The following is a 20013-nucleotide window of genomic DNA, read 5'->3' on the forward strand; positions in this document are numbered from 1 at the left end:
TCCGTCTTTTTTGTCAAGTCGTGTCATGTCTTTTGTATTTCTCCTGTCTTGTTCCTTTCTGTCGTAAATTATAACTGTGATAAGTATTTGTAAATAAGTAATTCATAAGTTTGTTCATTTTTTGAGTGGTTCACAACATACAAGCTCGCTTTTCAGTGGACCTCTCAGTTCTTTTTTTCCCCTCAACTGAAGCATAACTTTGTACTTTTTTGCCAGTAGGCCTATGCATTCTTTTGTTTATTTGTATCATTTATCTTTTACAAAGTCGAATGTTTATGTTTATGATGTAATTCCAAATATATTATGTGTTATGTTTTGTTGAAAAAAAAGAAGAATGAAAAATAAATGAATTGAATTGAATTGAATTGAATTGAATAAACCCAGAGAGCGACTTCAACGCTGGAGATGGAAACTAACTAAAGCTAAAAGAAAGAGTCACAGAGTTCTTCGACATTGGTTAACAAGCCACCGAAGGGGTGAGGTGGGGGGGGGGGGGTCAAAGAAGTAAAGAAAGAAAGTGAGGAAAGGAAGAGGATGAGAACATGGACCTGAAGGAAAGGACGCTAGCAGAAAGGCATTGAAGCAACATTAGAATCGTGAAAGAAAGCGAGAAGGGCCAAGAATCAGTACGAAGGGAGGACAGGAAGTATAGCACTGTAAATATAGTGAAACATCGGGGGGAAAAATCCTTCTAGTGAGGAATTCACGTGCTAGACGACACCACAACCAAGATTCAGAGAGCCTCAGTGAGCTGAGCTGAAATACAGTCGACCCCCGTTATAACAAAGCCCTTGGGACAGGCAGTTTTCTCCCGTTTTATTGAAATTTCTTGATAACGAACAAATAAACTATACAAAATAGAAATAAAGGGGATAATGTCGGGGCCTGAATATTTACTACGTTGTTACTGGAGTTTCGTTATTATCCTGTTTTGTTTTGTTTTTGTTTTGTTTTGTTTTGTTTTTTGTTTTTTAAACGGGAGAGCATTGTAGTAATAATGGAGAGGTCTATCTATTTACTAGAGGCATGTGCCTGTATACTGACGAAAGTTTAAAAGAAAAACATTTAGAAAACGTTCACACACTTAAATACGACAGATACTATCTTGAGTCACTGCTCCAACATTGTGACAGTAACTTGCGAAGATGTTATTTTATGTCTGAATGATTGACCTTGTTGACCAGTCTTGTAGATACACTTGTGTTTCATGGGTTTCATTTACTTAATGTTTTTTTTTTTTATCAGTTTTCGTGTTAAGTACAATAATGAATTTGTTTTCAAAAATGTTGTATTTGTGTCATGTAGAATGATCAATTTATCGGTTTTCGAGGAGCAGGAATACGAACAGCAAGTAAGAGTTTGAGTTAGTAGCTCCATGGCTATAAATATACTAAAACAGCACACAAACACACACACACACACACACACACACACACACACACACACACACACCCATACATACCAGGCAACTTAACAATTACATTGTGTAGAAGAGCAATGTGTTTGGATGATGTTCCCAATTTCACTATGTTCGCACGTGGCCACCTGTGGATACAAGATCAATAGTAAAACTGTATACATTAACATAAAGAAACAATGTCTACACTCTCACAAAATAGTAAGAAAGTTAAAAGACTTATTATCATTGACTCATGAATTTTCATCCTACATTTTCTACGTTATTTTGATTAAATGTTTAAAGCGATCTTCGAATTCTGATGAGACGAATATTGTATCGAAAAACAACGAACAAAAATGCAATAAGGCATAGAACCTCACTGGGATAAAGAGCGAGGCGTGACACACGCACACATACACACTAACACACACACACGCACACACAAATGATTTTATTGCATTGCACACATGAGCTTCGGCACAACATTCGTTTGACACATAAAAGTAGGAACATAAGATCATATACTACTCCAATCATATCCCACTCCGGTGGACCAGGCAATTCAGAATAACATTCGTCTCCAATGAACAATAATGCGCACTGGTAGATTTTACAATTTGATTGTAAGAATATTGTCAATCTCTTAGTTAATTGATTGACATGTAAATCATGATTAGTAATTCAATTATGATACACTTCGTGTCTAGACGATTTGACATGCTCAGAAATTTGTAATCGAGCTACCTATAATGCCTGTATAGAAAAAGGTGTTGTTTATAGACCATGAATACTGTGTGTACAGTATATTAAAGAATGTTCATTGTGAGGATATTCCCTCGTAGTTCTTGGAAATTGCATACAATTGTCTTGCAAAAGGACTCTTCATTATCATTCTATAGCTCATAGTTATGTATTATTTTGATGGTGACTCCTTGTGTTTTGAAATGTTATAGATTTGCTTTTTTATTACGAGCTTCCGGTCCTGCTTCGGGATTAGACTCGTTATTTTGTGACTGGATTAACACTCCTATAATGAGACAGTGAATATGACTAAACTCGAATGAGCCCAATCAATTCTACATGATTCACGGAACTGTACAATCAGGTAAGAGAGTGATCGTGCTGTCTGCACGAGGAGTGGAATTGGGGTTACATCATGATCGAGAAATTATATTGGGCTGGTACCTTTCTTGTTAAAAGAAACTGAGTTTCGGCCTCGTTCGATTAATGGATTTGGGTTGACACCCTGCTCGAGAAATGAAGCTAGGTTTGAGCCTTGCTCGACAAGTAAAATTAGATTAAACCCTGCTCGAGCAGTGTATTTGAATTGCACCTTAAAGGGATTGACAGATTGGGTTTGCAGTATGCTGAGAAGTGAACTTGTGTACATACTCATTTTAATCAGTGAAACTATTCATTTCACTTAGAGTTATATCCGACTCAGATCGCCCACTTGCTTCTTCGAATATCTGGATGATATTCTTCTCGACAAAATTAATTTTCAATCATGAAAAATAAATTACACAATCTTTGTGGTATTTCAGTATTGCAGTTACGATACACCATTCGGATGAAAATACTATAGGTGTAATAATACATTCTGAGTCATTATGTGTTGTTTAATAAAGCTTTGGATAACTTGTTTGTAATGACTGAGATGTCGATTGCTGTGATAGTGCGGTTTTTTTTTTTTTATGTACAAGAAATTAATATTAGTGTAGATGATTTTGAATTCGTGTGTCTGTTTGTTATCTCCACGTAATCTAGTCAGCGTATATATATAGGACTTTTATCACATGCAACATTTACAGTGTCCCTTATTTTGTTGGTACAATCGAATTCTTTTTCTTCTGCACATTAAAAAAGCACACTGCAAAGTTACAGCTGTACTTCCTGATAAACATTTGCAGGTCACTGTCTACATGTATTTACCTCCCACCTCTTTCTCTCTCCTTCTCTCTCTCTTTCTCTCTCTCTCTCTCTCTCTCTCTCTCTCTCTCTGTTGTCTTTGTATATCAGGGCCCGCTGTCTCTTATGAATATCAATTTGTTCTTTGTATTGGGCTTCCGAAAGCACAGTATGTTGTACTGACTTTTTTTATTATAAGGGCCAACATTATGACAAGGGTTGTCTGTAAAGTAATAGGTCCATCCATTTTTCATACAGTACGTATCTGTTCTCCTAGATGATTTATTATAATATTTTGTTATGTCAATGACGTATCATAATATCTTGCTATCATTTTACAAAGTTTCTTTATAGATTTGCCGCTTATCATACGAATGTATGTTTTGTCGAAAAAAATTGAATAAAAATAATGTCCACTGAATTGAAATGAATCTCAAAAAACTTGTATCATAATCATTGTGCATGTTCAAAACTTAGTAAATCTCACATCATTATGTTGTAAAGAAATCAATATCGGCTGCTTTGAGGCGGTATGGTTGAAATAGCAGTGAGTATGGTTAAAATTTTGCACATTGGTGATTCCTCAACTTATGCAAAAACTGTGTCAATACTATATATGCCAAAACTGGTAATACCCCACCTACGACGAATCAATTCAATTCAATTCAATTTATTTGGCACAAAATAAATCAAAAGTACATTATGTACACAGTAAAAACAAAAACAATGTGTATAAACATATATGCACATATTTGGAAATTAATGCCGGGACCCCTTTGAAGCATCTGGTGCTTGTTGTTGGGGCCCAAAACAAAATTATACAAAATACAGTTGCTATGTGCAAAAATGAAAATGAAAAAAAAATATATATATATACAAAAAAAAAAAATACTTATCAGCCCTATACTATGCACACACACACACACACACACACACACACACACACACACCACATTCTTATCACTCGCACCCATGCAGCGCACACCCAACAATCAATGCCAGTCTGGTGAAGTCTGAGCTGAATTCAGTCGACGGAAGCTATATTATTCTTACTGTGAAGGAAGTGGGGAAAACTAATGACCACACGTGTCCAATCAGAATGGAGGATTCATCGTATGACGTGTTAATTATATCATACTATTATAATAAAAACATGTAGAGAAACAGCACAACATGTCAAATAACATAATTATTAATGAGGCACAGTTGCGTTTTTCCGACATTAGCAAGTATGTCGCTTTCGCGGAATTCCAAGAGGAGGCGGGGCCTGGCATGTGTAGAGTGTAGATGGATCACATGCTTTCGGTGCCTTCATGCCCATGACGTGGGTTCAGGAAGACAGTAGGGGTGAAGATGGGGGAGAAGAGGAGGAGGAGGATCCCAGCTCGTCCTGATGACCTAAAAAGGAGGGGGGGGGGGGGACTTCCAGTTGTATTACTCATAATCACCAGTATTTCTAATAACCTGTACATTTGCACCTATTGCCATTCTATTTCCCTAGCTTATCATGCCATTAATATTCTTGGGGGAGAGGGAGCGATCCAGCAGTATTACTCATAATCATCAGTATTTCTAATAACCTGTACATTTGCATATATTATTACTATTCTTTTTCCGCTAACCTTCTTCGGAGGAGGGGGGTGGTCCAGCAGCATCACTCGTAATCACCACAATTACTAATAACCTGTACATTTTCACATATTCCTAACCTTATCATCCCATTGATATTCTTCATCATACATAATATCGCTGTCATCTTCTGCAGACTGGAAGTACAAATATATACTTATTCCTATAATATTCTAATCTCCAGAAGTCACTCAATCATGGAATTCAATTACACACATATATATATATATATATATATATATATATATATATATATATATAAGAAAGAGTCTCAAGTACGCCATGGATCCAACGATTACAAAAAATTTTATTACAAAAAAAATAAAAATAAAAATAAAAATTACAAATATTTTTTTTTTTTGTAATCGTTGCATCCATGGCGTACTTGAGACTCTTTCTTCTAATAATTACAACATTCGAAGTTCAACACGTTGAAAATTCCAAGATGAACATTAAGAGAAAAAAAATAAAAATAAAAATAAAAAAGTTAATGTTAATGTTAATGTTAATGTTTTTTAATGTTTACGAGTAATATTATTACTCATAATAATCATTGTGAATATTCGCACTGTCATCCCTGAAGAAGAGGAAGGTTCCTCGAAAATTCGGATTATTCATTAAATCAAGATTGGCTATTAATGCATTCCCTGCATTCCTCTGTTGTGACTTTATTATTGCTATATATGGGTGAGAATTTTGAACGATGTACAATTGCCAATTTTCGCACCTTATGACATTCTTTCCCTTAGAACACGCCAGGATGATTTAAGAAACCAGATTTTTTCATGTCATCTCAAAGATTGGTAAATTTTCTTTCAGGAAATATATGGTTTGGTTGACTTTTGGCTGATATTTTTCATTTGACAAGGACTTAAAGCGTAAAAATACGGTAAAAACGCTATTTTCACAATATTTTTTTTTTCAAACTAATGATGTGCATTTTTAAGCGTACGTGGCATCTAATATCTGACCATGTTCTGGATCTGACATATCATGGGTATGAACCACAAAATTATAAGAACTTTATGAGCACGTATAAAATCACAGAGAACAATTGAAATATCAAAGTCCTAAACAGACGGACGTCCGTGATGCTTTTATTTCTATCACTGCTGCAAATTCTACTTTGTTGTCCCAACTGTAATGTATACGAAAATTTGGTGTTCCACCTAATGAACATATCCTGCAAAAATTGTATGTCTGCTGGCTGTACATGGGACGTAGTATTCTTTTATGCAAAATTATACTCAGTTTTCGTCACGGACGTGCTTCCGCTATTTTCTAATAAAGATCGTATCCCATTAAACGTTATTGGTGATATTGTTCTGAATCGTAATCAACTAAGATCTAGCCACACGATAATATGTTTGTTTTGAGTTTCTGTCCATCCTTTGTCAAATAGGAACCGAAATTATATTTTTAGACGAACCTCCGAGAAAAAAAGAACGTCCGTGATGATTAAAACGTTTTCGAGTTGGACACCATCTTGCTTTGATGACGAACGTGCATTTTACCTTTGGCTCAATAGCCGATGAGCTGCATGTTATTTTTGGAGAGGACTGAGGCTTGTCCGCAGTTTTTGGACCATGCAATTCACCGAAAACCAAGCAAATAATTTATATTTTCTCTGAAGATTCACCTCCTGATCCCCCTCTGAGCAATACATACGTTGTAAGGATGTCAAATTTCTTATAATTTGCATTGACAATACCTTTTCAAATTTTTGAAAGCGTCAGGAATGCTCGGTACTCTCTGCCGATTAGTTATCCGTCCTGGAACATGACCTTATCAGTAGAACTAACGTCCGTGACAATTCCAGCGAACGTCCGTGACGTATGCAATCCCCTCGATAGGGATGACTTGTCCCGAAAGTGTCCTGTATTCTTTAAAACTTTTAGCTCCAATAGCCACAAATAAAGTTTTACAAAGTAAACAATGAGTTTAGGGCAGTAGTTTCAGAATTTTTAAGGCGTTATGTGATCATGATGAACAAACAGTTGAAAATTTACTCACAATTTTACGCTTGTTTTCCCTCTAATTATACAAAAACAGCTAAACACTGAAAACAAAGTTATAGGAAAATGGAATTTTGCGTAATCTGTAATTTCTGTGCATTTAAATTTCTTTCTAATGGGGATGTGGAGACAATTTGTACTGTTACAGGTTCTGAAAGTTTCGCTCACAGACGTTCTGTGCGAGAAAGGAAATCTCTGATAATTACAAATATATCACTGCACATAAAGTTAATGTTAGTTGAAAATATTACCAAATCACCGAGCCGCTCATACTCAAAAGTGAACAAAGTTCAGCACTCAATTTACTTGTAATAACAAAAGGAAAACGTTTTGGTCACGGATGTTCGTTGGTAGAATAAGTCAATGGATTACATAGTAGGAGAAAGAGGATCAGTGCCACTTTTTAGTGACAGGTGCGCCAAGTGTTTATTTTTTGTGTATGGTAGCTGCCGTCTCAAACAGATCACATCCAGTTTTGGTGTACATAACGGACGTTCGCTGTAATTGTCATGATATTAAATGCCTTAATTCATTCTTATTTTTCTCTTCATGACGATTTTTCTCTCATTCCCTCAATAGCCTGGACATGCTGCGACCAAACAGAAAACAAAAACAAAAACAAAACAAAACAAAACAAATCCGAAAAGTGCTACGTAATCACATGCAGGATAATAACGGAAGAAGTCTGTAATGGGCATGTGTTGAATAAAAAAATGGAAAAGTTTCAAAAGGACGTGGAAGCAGTTGAATGAAAATGACTGAGAAACAGAGAAGGGATCGAGCGCCAACACACAGAGAAAAGAATTGCCAGTGCACTCCCGTTATACCAAATTCCTCTGGAGAAGTTTTGGTTTGTTTGTTTATATTTTTAATTCATCGAAATGCCGTCACAAGCGAACAAAAATAATGCAGTATACAATTATTGTCTGATGAAAAGAAACAAATCCTCCGCTTATCATCACATGGTGTTGTTTTATACTCATCAATGAAAAGCAATGTTCATTTGTAATTCTTTCCAAGATTTTTTTTTTCATTTTACATTTAAGAGACAGAGAGATCGTCAATTTGTCTGTGCTTTTGTTCTTACTTTGAAAACACATGTTTAAAAAAGTAATGATTAAGAATAGGTTTAAGGTTGCACTTTGATACGTTCGCTCTTCCTAAGATTCGTTACTCCGATGTCCAAAGGTTTGTTATTCCGAAAATGAAAAAAAAAAGTTTGTAGTTAATTAAGGAGGTTTGTTATAAAAAAACTTCTTATTCCGAACGTTTGTTAGTTCGAAAAAAAAAAAATATCAAGGATCATTATTTTTAGGTCCGTTCTTCTAAAAGTGGTAAGGGCCTGATATTCGTTTAGGTGAAAACGGTTATTATGAGGTTTTGAAATTTGGAGGATTTTAGTTGTTAACTTGTTTCTCCACATTTGGATAAGCGAACATGATTTTTCATGTTCCAATTAATAAACCTTTCGATTAACCTTCGGAGATTCCTATCATTTACCGAATAAAAAAGCTTCATAGTTATACGAACTCTATCAATTTTCGTATTGACAAACTGTATGAATAACGAGCCTCCGAAATAACGCGCTACAAAATGTTTGTTATAACAACCCACATTGTATAATATCGAAGTCACAAACATCCATCCAAGTTATATGAACTTATTGTGTCTTGTTATGACGAAACTTCGCAGTATCGAACCTATTATCATTTCTGACTAATATAATAATACAAATTCTCCTTGGTAACAGTGTGTAGCTCAAGGAGCAAACATAGAGGGATTTCTTCCCAACGTATTCGTTTGCCCTCCCCAGCTAAACTTCGTATTTCTATAACGGAGCACATTTCTGTTGTCTTTCTATGTTAATTCTTTGTCATAATTTTAGCTGTGACCATGTTCGTTATAAGCAAATTTTGCATTGTAGACTGTATATAACAAATTTAGGACCTGAATCTTTACTTCATGATAACGAAATTTTGATAAATATATTCGTTCTCAAGGATGGACTACGTCACTGAGATTACACGTATGTTTGTACGTTCATTTACGAGACATGGAAAAATTGTTTTCTTCTATTCCTCAGTATGAGAAGATAAACAAGCTTATATAATTGAGAATTGGTAATATCTATTCAGGATTTTGCAGAGGAGTTTGTTCTCGACATGAAATTGCTGTTTGTTGTGAGTAGAATGCGTTTCCAACTCAAGAGAGCTGCATCTTGTTTGTTCCGAACGTCCGTGAGCTACATGCGAACCTCCGTGATGAAAACTATGCTATGTTTGTTGGGTTATAGAGACTGCCTAGATCAGATACATCTTAAAAAGGTATGTTATTATTTTGGAGTGAGGATTGAAAGTATGGGATAGTGAAATAAGAGGTTAAAATATTGAGTTTCTGTAAAATGCGCGTAAAGTGGAGAAAGTGTTTAGTGGAAGAGCAATATTTCAACAGAAACGACGAATTTAGTTAAATCATCAGTTGTCTACCATTACGTACAGGTTAAGAGTACAAGCTTAATATTCTGCAAGCACGTACACATGTCCCTTAAGATATTTTGTTAGGATTTTGAACTGAATCATATCTTTGCAAACTATGTTAAATGGTATTCAAGTGTATGTGCTGTACTATTCCTCACGGACGTCCAGCGTCGATAGATATTGTACGAAACCACTGACTGCGACCAGCAGCGTGCAGCCCATTGTACGCATAGCTAACTGCGACCAGCAGCCCCATACGCATAGCGTAATGGGGCTTCGCATTGTAGCATTCAGGATCATGACAGAATTAGTATCGCGGGTAAATGTCAACTTAAAATCCAAAAATTTCTTCGATTTGAAGACTTACCAATTAAGTTGAAGTATTGAAAACAGGCTTCGAACAACGTTTGGTTTTGCCAATAGTCCCTTTCTGTTCGAATTGATGACTGAATGTGACTCGAGAGGACCTTGGGAGAGCTACATACACTGGATACCATGGCCAGCGCATGCGCCCATAAACATCTTATCCGTTCACGGATTTGAAATTTGTGTGCATGTGATGTGTTCGCACACACTGGCTGTAGTATTCAGTGTACTGTATGTAGCTCTCCTAAGGTCCTGTCGACCGAGTCACATTTAGTCATCAATTCGAACAGAAAGGGACTAAAGGCAGAACCAAACGTTGCCCGAAGCCTGTTTTCAATACTTCAAGTTAATTGATAAGTCTTCAAATTGAAGAATTTATGGGATTTTAAGTTGATATTTACCCTGCGATACTAAATCTGTCATGATCCTGAATGCTACAATGCGAAGCCCGATTACGCTATGCGTATGGGACTGCTGGTCGCTATGCGTATGGGGCTGCTGATCGCAGTTAATTGCATGATTACTAAGGCATGAGAGCACTTTGGGGCGAGTAAGTCTCACAGTGTTAGTTATATGAAAGGTACTTTAACCTGAAACACAAACTAAGACAAGGAAATTCAAGGACACTTTTGAGGTACCAAAACTTTTTATTATCTTTAAGGTGAAGGATTATCCCCATTTTTGGCTGCAGCTCTTCAACTCTCCCCCCCCCCCCCCAAAAAAAAAAAATGCGCTCGAAGAATCGCGGTAAACTATGACTATGTAGTCACTTCCTGTAGACGCAAAGGGCAACACAGAAACAAGGCTGCTATAATATATTATGGTCAATAGAAAGGCGCACCTGGCATCCTTTTCAATGCCATCGTCTTTATCGTCAACTAAGCTTGTTATTAGAATTAATTGAGTGATATGTTGTTTTCCCATCTTCTTTGTGACCAACAGCAATAAGCCCTCAACATATTCTTGTCCTCGCTATTCTGCTGAATAGCTTTGCAAAGACATACACGAAGTGGATGCTATAAGATTAAATCTACTTTATTCATTTGCGTAACGAATGACAATCATCCAGCAAAGTCAATGCAAACCAGGTAATTATATGCAGGGTTCTAGAGGAGCCTTTACAGGGATTTTCACTCAGTATAAAGCTGCTACAAAGATGGGGAGGAAGGAAGGCTTCTGTTAGATCCGGCGTCCGGGGACATCGTAGGCGAAGGTACCTCTCCATCTAAGAGTGCACACACAGTTGACAATTACATTTGAAACGCCTGACATATATTCCGCCTTAAAGCAGATATTTCCTACTTCAGACATAACATTACATAGCGACGAATGAACCCCATGATGATTGTGCACATAATTATATAGGCGATTGTTTACTATCATGATTAGGACAATGGATGTTCTACTACAATGGGATGTTATATCAGAAACCGAATGGATTATGACGTGCAGTGAGTATTTCTTGCGGCAATCATGCATGGGTAAATACCTCCTGTCGAAATGGAAACTAAATCCTAGCCTCGCCACTGTGTCCGTGTAGAAGTGAATGAGTGAAAAATAATTTCCCCCACCCCCACTTACCCCAAATGAAAGGCAGAGTTCAAAGCCTGACGTTAATGGCGAACGATAAAGTCAATATGTGACCCTGCACCTCAAAACAAACAAAAAGTCGCCAGACATGAATTTTTAGTTAAGACCATATTCTGATAGAGCAGACTTTAAGCTTTAAAATGATGTATAACTCAAATCAAATGGACTCTCCTAACCTATCTAAATATTGGAAACAAAGCACAAACTCAGGAAAAGTGTGAACTGAGAAAAGAAGCTCTGAAGTACAATGTCTTTTCAAGCGCTTAATCTTTACCAAACCGTGCTGGCTGTGCGATGAATGGGACAAAAAAACAGGAAGTAAACCACCAGAGTAACAACAATGAAGGGATTATCAAATTAAACTGAAATTAAGCATGCCTCATTAACACATTCTGTTCATATTTAATGCCAACTTTCAAAGCAGTAGCACTATCTTTTCAAAAGTTATTAGAGTTGAAAGCGAAGAGTGTGGACAAGGTTTTTCAGAAATGAAAAAAGGATTCTAAAGACAGACCTAATCACACGATTCTACCAAAAATGTTCGAGATAAACTGCTTAAAAACACATTTTCTTGCCCGTTTTTTTTTATACCAAATTTTAGCATAATGTAAATAAGAAGACCCGCTCATTCAGAAAATATAAAAAAGTCAAGTTCGGCTAGGTTGACCCATTTCACTTATTTTCAGTCCTCACGCAGAATCAGTGTATGCGACTTTATGTTTGTTTTGAGGTGCACGGTCACATATTAAACCAATAGGAGTTTATAAGGCAATCCAGGGATAAGACAATAATATGCACAAAGTGTCCGTTTTGGAACTAAGTCATTTGGCAAATAGTAATAAAAATGACTTTCGTATGGGGGACTTTGATTAAAAAAAAGAAATGTAAACGCAATCACCTTTTATCATTTTTTAATATTTATTTTCCGTATAAAACAACAACAAAACAATAATCGTACAGTCAACAGAATGATTTGTTTTTTTTTTTAAATACGGCTGGATTGCCCTACTCAGCTGTGCCTACACGATACAGCTGTTCTACCGAGGGGTCCAGGAACAGAGTAAATTATAAATGCAATAGAAAACATTGAATGCGAAAAACAAAAACCCCAAATCAAAAAAACAAACATTAGTATAACTTTACAACAATTTCTAAAAAGAAGGGAGCAAGAATTAGGCCTAAGTACCTCCCCAACCTCCCACCCTATTTTGTAAGCTTGATATTTATCTTAATATGAACATTATGAAAAGGGAATACAAATTACAGGTACAGTTTATTTTATGCCACATTTAAATCAAAGGTATTTCAGAATAACATTAATCATTTTATTAAAACTGGTTACACTCAAACAGCCCTTGGGCTCTGAAGGTAATTCATTATAACTGAAAGCACCTCTGTATGAAGACATTCTCCGACAATATTCGGTCCTGGGTTTTGGCAGTGAAAGGGTACCATTTGAGCGGAGAGAGTAATCTCGGTTAAATGATTCTTTAAGATATGGGGCACTGTAGTCATGGAGACATTTGGAAACCATGGAATTTAAATGCTTTTTGCGCCTTACGTCTAAAAAATCCCAGTTTAGAATTTGATGAATTTCATGATTTGATACGTGCTTATATGGATTTATCCCAAGAATTATCCTACCCGCCCTATTTTGTAACTTTTCTATTTGCGAAGTATAATTTCAGCGAGGCCAAGTCATAAATTAAATCGGCATAATCAAACAGAGGGAGTATAAGAGAATTATATGATAGTTTCATTAACAATATGACGAAGTCGACTAAAATATTTTACAAGTTTACCAGCTTTACCAAGTGATGTATTGATGTGAACATCCCACTTTAATTGCTGGTTAAGTGTAACTCCAATGTACTTAACTCTTTCTTTGTGTTTGATCGCCTGCCCGCATAACTTTATGCGAAGGGCATTGAGGCGTGATAATAAAGAGCGAGAACCAATAAAAAAACCCTCAGTCTTTTGGAGATTTAGATTAAGTTTGTCAATGCACATCCAATCATGATATTCTTGTAAGATCGTTGTTTAGAACGTTTTCAATATGGAGAGGGTCATTATGTGACAAGTGAATGCGACAATTCTTTACTTGACTGACAATGTCATTAATACAAATCACAAACAGAACTGGCCCCAGGATGGAGCACTGTGGGACACCATGGAGTATATCTGACAAAAATTGGCATAGAAGAATTTAGAAGAAGTGTTCCGACTTTTCGATTTGTTAAATAGCTTCTAAACCAAGCAAGACAAGCGTCAGAAAAACCCCATTCGCTTTAGCTTTTGCAACATAATGAAAGGATCCACCATATCGAACGATTTCTTCAAATCAATGAAGATTGACCCTGTGTAAAGACCTCTGTCGATGGCGACCAAAAAGTCATCCGTGACTTTTAGCAAAGCAGTGGTGGTAGAATGTTTCTCTCGAAAGCCTGACTGTGCTGTAGATAGCAGATCGTTTGTTTTTAAATAACTTGTAAGCTGCTTTTGTACTATATTTTCAAGATCTTTTGAAACACAAGGTAAAATCGCAATGGGGCGATAATTTGTAGGACAAGATTTATCACCTGACTTGAATACAGGAATGAGTTTGGTCATTTTCCACTGAATGGGGTTGATTGATTGATTTAATTTCTAAATTTCTTTGTCATATATAAATGAAACACAAAGTCAATTGAACAAACTAATTGAATACAGTGTAATTTGAATCTTACAGTTAAAACAAATGACTAATTCAAATATTTTACTTTTTCCCCTTACACGATGCAAAATAGAACTAAACAAACTATTTTGTGCATACATTTATGCAAGCATACGTTACAGTATATTTATTGCTCAAAAACAAATTATGCAATTATTCTTGATGCACAGAATTCAGGAGACCATTATCATAAGCAAACGCTTGACGAGGACAATAGCCTCAGAAATTATTGTCTATTTAAAATACAACATTAAGAATATAACATATAAATTACAACTTACTGAGTGGCGATAAAGAGAAAGAAAGAGAAGAATGAGAGGACAAAGTGTAGCGATGCATTGTGCAAGATGTGAAGTGTTTGAAAAAAAAAATATATATATATACAATTTATATGCGTTTTTCTCTGATACTTTAGGAACGATAGCTTGTGCGTTTACATGGTAGCATTATCATTATAAGAACGTGTAATATCAGGAAAAAAGAAATAACAACATAACATGTTAAGCGGATTCTCTGACTGCAAAATCAAATTTGGAAAAATTGATGCTTTGGGGATATCAATGTGAAAAACTTCATTTTAGAGAGCAACCAACACTGTCGGCAGCAACTCGATACCATAGCACAACAGAAAGATGAGAGCGGGGAGAAACATTCTTTTTATCTCATCGTAACATACATGGTCGATGTTCCACACGTTTTTCAATTATGCAAAAGAAGAGCAAGTTACAAGTAAGTAAGCGTCTTTATACAAAGGTCGATACAAGTGTGATATCTTTTATTCGTAGTATATCTAATCTCTTGTTTTGATAGTCATTTGCAAGTCAAGTATCTCGCCATCAAGTAGAATGGTATTTTAAGTTGTGATTAAACTACAGTGAAACCTGTCTTAGCGGCAACCTGCGGCCACTGAAAAATCCCCCGCACGAAATTTCTGTATCAGAGCCTTTATATAGCGGTCACCTGCCTAACGCGGCCAGCCCCACAAAAATTTAGCTGAACCGTTGAATCAGCCATGAATATACGTTGCCTTTCTCGTTCATTGCGTGGCTTGTAAGGAGTTCTATCTCAGTCACAACCACACAGACATGATTGACAAAATTAATGCAGCTCTTTGCCGTGAAAAGCCTTCTTTTCAACGAATACCACTAATTTGACCAGAACTAGGTTCTAGTAATGTTGCTCTAAAGAAAGGCTACAAGGACAAAGACAGCTCCTAATAACATCGTAGAATTTGAACAAGATTAAAATACCTTTAAATAAGGGCAATATGTTACTTGTCTGGGTATTGTTTGTTGCTTACGTCAGCTTCGCAGATATCAATCCCTCACATTCATTCGTGAACCCCTTTCATGTAAACCGGCACGAGCCAGTGCGGTTTCTCGGGCCCGAAATGTTGTTTTAGAAATCAAAAGAACAGAAATAGGTAAAAAAAAAACAACAACAGCAACCAGAAAACAATAAAATGAAGCAAAGTGCACACACACACACACACACAAATCCAAGCTGCACATGCAAACTTATTTGCTTGTGGATTTTGTTAGAATAACACGCGGTATCTTATGCTATGATACAATGCAGGTGTTGACATTCAAAAATTAAATGTCCACAGACCTGTCTATAGCGGCCACTTTTGTTGTTTCCCTTTGAGAGCCCATGTAGACGGGTTTGACTGTATCTATCACTACATATCATACTCAGCAAAATAATTTATCTCGCCACAACGACATATACTACCTCGTGAGGTCGATTTGACTGTATGATTCATGTACAGACGACATTCACATTTTGTGAAGGGTACTTGTTGAAAGAGTGTAAGTGCCTCTGCAGGTATACACCTGTGCATGTATTTGTAGACGACTTTTGTATAGCAAGATGAATTTTATGTCACCATGACAATCATTCTCTTTCAGGAAGCAGACTTCCTGAAAGAGAATGATGATTTGTATGTCATCATGACAGCATGAGTTTTCGGAAGTCACTTAGACAGATACGTCAGGCAGTTGACCTGGCATGATGAACTGCTTGAATAACAATGATAGTTTATTAGATGTACATACTAGGACCCAGATCGGAGCTTACCAGGGAGCAGCGCACTGTACGAGTTTGACTGCAGTCACAGACAAACAGAAGTGATCAATATACAGCGTGAGGGCGCTATTATGTGAGAGTTACTTCATGTGGAGACAAACATTGTAGATTTAGTAGAAGGAAGGAAATTGGAAATGTTGCTTTATTGTTTTCTGCCTTTGATGCACTTGTTATTTGCTAGAAAGTTTTGTTTTTCTTGAAAAACAATTTTGATTTTCTTAATCTATTATATGCATCACACTTTTTTTGAGTTAAAGTCGGGGAGTCTGGTTAATTCGGTATATTTCGAATAACGATATGCAATAAATCAGAGAGTACATTGCATCCTGCTTGCATTTTATAGGTACATTACAATGTTAAATTGTCCACTAACAATATATTCCTCTTTATTAGGCAACAATAATGTTCAATAACAATGTTCAACAAATGTTCTTTACTTTGGAGATTGCCTTCATAAAATATGGCGCGACTTTACTCCTCTTACATGTCTTGTTACTGTTCAAGGAGACTTTGCCACTATATCGTCCAGTTTTGTCCCAACTTTTTTTTTTGTGCACATCTTATCTTTTTAACAATTTCACCTAGTATATCCATTATGTTTTATGATATCATTTTCACTTTGATTCACTCGGTGTACATGTGGATCGTTATGACTGGCAATACATGCATTTATCCGAACCTGACCAAGAACTGTAGAAAAGCGAGTGATGTTAACTGCCATTAAGTATGAGGATCACGGACTGTAGGGAATGACGAAGCCATTTTCATCCACTGACTCAACTGGTTGGTTCTGTACACTCCTATTATATGTACAAAAGGAGAGTACATTATACTGTGTACTTCCAGTAACGTCGTTATTAGTGTTATCGCAACACAATCATATCAGTTTGTTGATTAAGTTAAAAAAAATAATACAGCTTGATCTTATGTCTATAGCTTTAAAACGTCCGCACTTAACACCATATGGTAGTCTTCTTTCTACCTCTACAATGGTCTCTTTTCTTCGTGTTCAATTATTCCTTCTTCCAAAGTTCACACCATTTCATGAATCTCTCTTTCTTTTTAGTTTCACATTTCGATTCCGTTATTTTCTTCAGATTGAAGGTCTTGATTTCCGTCTTACCAGCCGAGATGATATCCTAAGTCAGTCTTCGGTGGGAGAAGACTTGGCCCAATGGGTGTGTGCTATGCCACGTCTTACGAAGCTCACTCTGTGGTGCCCCTACCTTCCCGATAGTTTCCTCTCAACAGCCGCCACCTTAGCATCATCATGCCAGGTATGTAGTTTTTTACTATAATTGATATGAGTCATGTAGTGTTAGGAGAGGACTTTATTATTTTTTTTCGAGAAATGAAAAAAAAAAAGAACCTGCATTGTAGGGTAGTAAAGACACTCCTTTAGCAAATCAATCCTATTTTATTTGATATTGACGTAACATTATTTGTAACTTCAATCCTGGCTTCTCAGCATTATGACATTCAATGTACGAACGAAAGCATAGGTATGAACACTTTTCATGCACTGACAAATGTATGGAAATTGAGTGAAAGGCGTTTCTTCCGTTATCCGGTTTGGATTTACACAGTCTTTTCTATACTGACGATACAATGTTTCTCTCCGATAAGTGTGATTATTGAATTTTTGCCATGAAACAAACATTACACAAGCAGGCAGAAAGGAGTGAGGGAAGTTGGAGAGAGAGATGGAGAGATATATAGAGAGAGCGAAAGATAAAATGGGAGAGAAATAGAGGGATGTATATATATATATATATATATATATATATATATATATATATATAGAGAGAGAGAGAGAGAGAGAGAGAGAGAGAGAGAGGGAGTGAGTGAGTGAGAGAGAGAGAGAGAGAGTGATTGAAAGAGAGTTCAGTGAGGGCTCCCTTAATGCGGTGACGTTGTGCAGGTGCATCGCGCTGTACTATTCCCAGGAAGTAAACATTGTACACATTATTATTTTTTCTTTCAATAGAAAGGGATAAGGCAAAGGATATCGTTACTGAAACACAGACACACAGACACACATACATGTGTCGGGTTAACAAACAAAGACTTTGGTCAATTCAATTCAATTCAATTCAATTCAATTCATTTATAATAAAAGAAAGAACTACACAAAACTAATGATGGTATGTTATTTTTGGCTTAAAAGAAAGGTATTCTTTTTAAACTCAAATAAAGAAAGATCCTAACTGCAAATTATAGTTTTTAAAACAACCAGCGACGTCACTGGCTGTAGCTATCTCACGTCTAAAATGAGTGCATTAGGCCTATTTATACAATTATCATATAGACCGGGAAAAATCGTTTTGATAAGATGCTCGAGATCATGATTTTTTTTTTTCTCACGTGTATTGAAACCTTGCAATCCCAAAGACTGCACGCTACGTCTGCGTCTACGCAATGTTTGTGCCTCATGATAAATCCAACTTTTAGGATAAAATGAAATAGAGTAAAGATACTTTAAAACATTATGACCTAGAATTACACTGGGCGACTCTGTGTGCGAAAATGTGATAGGTATGTGTGATCACTTCCTCGCTGGCAAAGACCACAAAAAGCAAGGCGATGGAGCAGTAATTTGCACTTGTAAGTCCGAACTCATTATTTGAATCTATACAGAAGCAATATACCTTAACGCGAAGGCTACTCAGGTGTCTTTGACTCTACGAGGATGTCGAGTCATCTACAATAGCAATGATACACCTTCCTATCATCTGTCAATTGGTTTATTCTCTCCACGCTTTAAATTGTTAAATTTGTCATGCTGCTGTCATTGACGATTAATCATAGAGAATGTTGCCTTTGTACAAGAATCCCCTGTCGTATAGCATCGCTCAATAATGTAACTCAATACTATATAGACGTTGTGATTTTTGTTTGTTCGTTTGTTTGTTTTTCTTTTAAGTGATGAATCCTTCTTATTTACGCTAGAAACTGGTTATTATTATTTCGATGTGTTCCACTGCGAAGATCGTAACAAATACACAACTTAGTGGATTCTATTTCGTTGTCAGCTTCCCAAGAGTATAAGTTCACTAATTTGTAACATAGCGTAACGTGTATAACACCTCTACAATGGTCTTTTTTTACGTGTTCAAATATTTCTTCTTGCAATTTTCACACGATTCATTAATCTCTTTTTTTTTTATTTCCACATTTCGATTCCGTTATTTTCTTCAGATTGAAGATCTGGAAATATGGCTTAATGTTGAGGATGATGATGATGATGATATCCTAAAGCTCTCCTCGGTGGGAGAAGACTTTGCCCAATGGGTGTGTACTATGCCACGTCTTTCAAAGTTCATACTGGAATGCGCCTACTTGACCGATAGTTTCCTTTCAACAGCCGCCACCTTGGCATCATCATGTCAGGTATGTACGTGTAGTATTTGAATAAAGGATTATTGGGTTATTGATATGAGTGATGCAGTGTTGGGAGAGGACAGATTTTTCTTCGATATAGATGAAAAAAAGAGTCTGTATATTGTAAGGTAGTGTAGTGACTCCTTTAGCAAATCAATCCTATGTTATTTGATATTGACATAACTTTATTTGTTGGTTCAGTCCTGCAAAGTCAGCATTATGAAATGCAATGTATAAACGAAAGAAGAGGTATGAACGCTTTTCATGCAGTGACAAAAGTATGGAAATCAAGTGCAAAGCGTTTTTTTTTTTTCGTTATCCGGTTGTGCTTTACACATTCTTTTCTTTACTAATGACACAATGTTTCTCTCAGACAAGTTTCATTGTGGAATTTTTGCCATGAAACAAACATTGCACAAGCGGGGGGGGGGGGGGGGGTGGAGAGTC

The 20013-nt window shown here is 36.3% G+C and overlaps 1 long non-coding RNA gene across 1 annotated transcript in view; it reads left to right on the forward strand.

Moving 5' to 3' along the window:
- LOC139742032 (uncharacterized) overlaps positions 1–19681 on the forward strand; it is a 144473-nt gene extending 124792 nt beyond the window's left edge. Inside the window, exons 2-3 of the long non-coding RNA XR_011711659.1 lie at positions 17283–17462; positions 19384–19681. This is a non-coding gene — a long non-coding RNA (uncharacterized lncRNA). The remainder of the gene's footprint in view (positions 1–17282; positions 17463–19383) is intronic.
- Positions 19682–20013: the final 332 nt, after the last annotated feature.

This window comes from Diadema antillarum, unplaced genomic scaffold (genome assembly GCF_040938485.1).
Source record: "Diadema antillarum isolate AM-2024a unplaced genomic scaffold, OU_Dant_1.0 seq00000974_RagTag, whole genome shotgun sequence".
Taxonomy (NCBI): Eukaryota; Metazoa; Echinodermata; class Echinoidea; order Diadematoida; family Diadematidae; genus Diadema; species Diadema antillarum.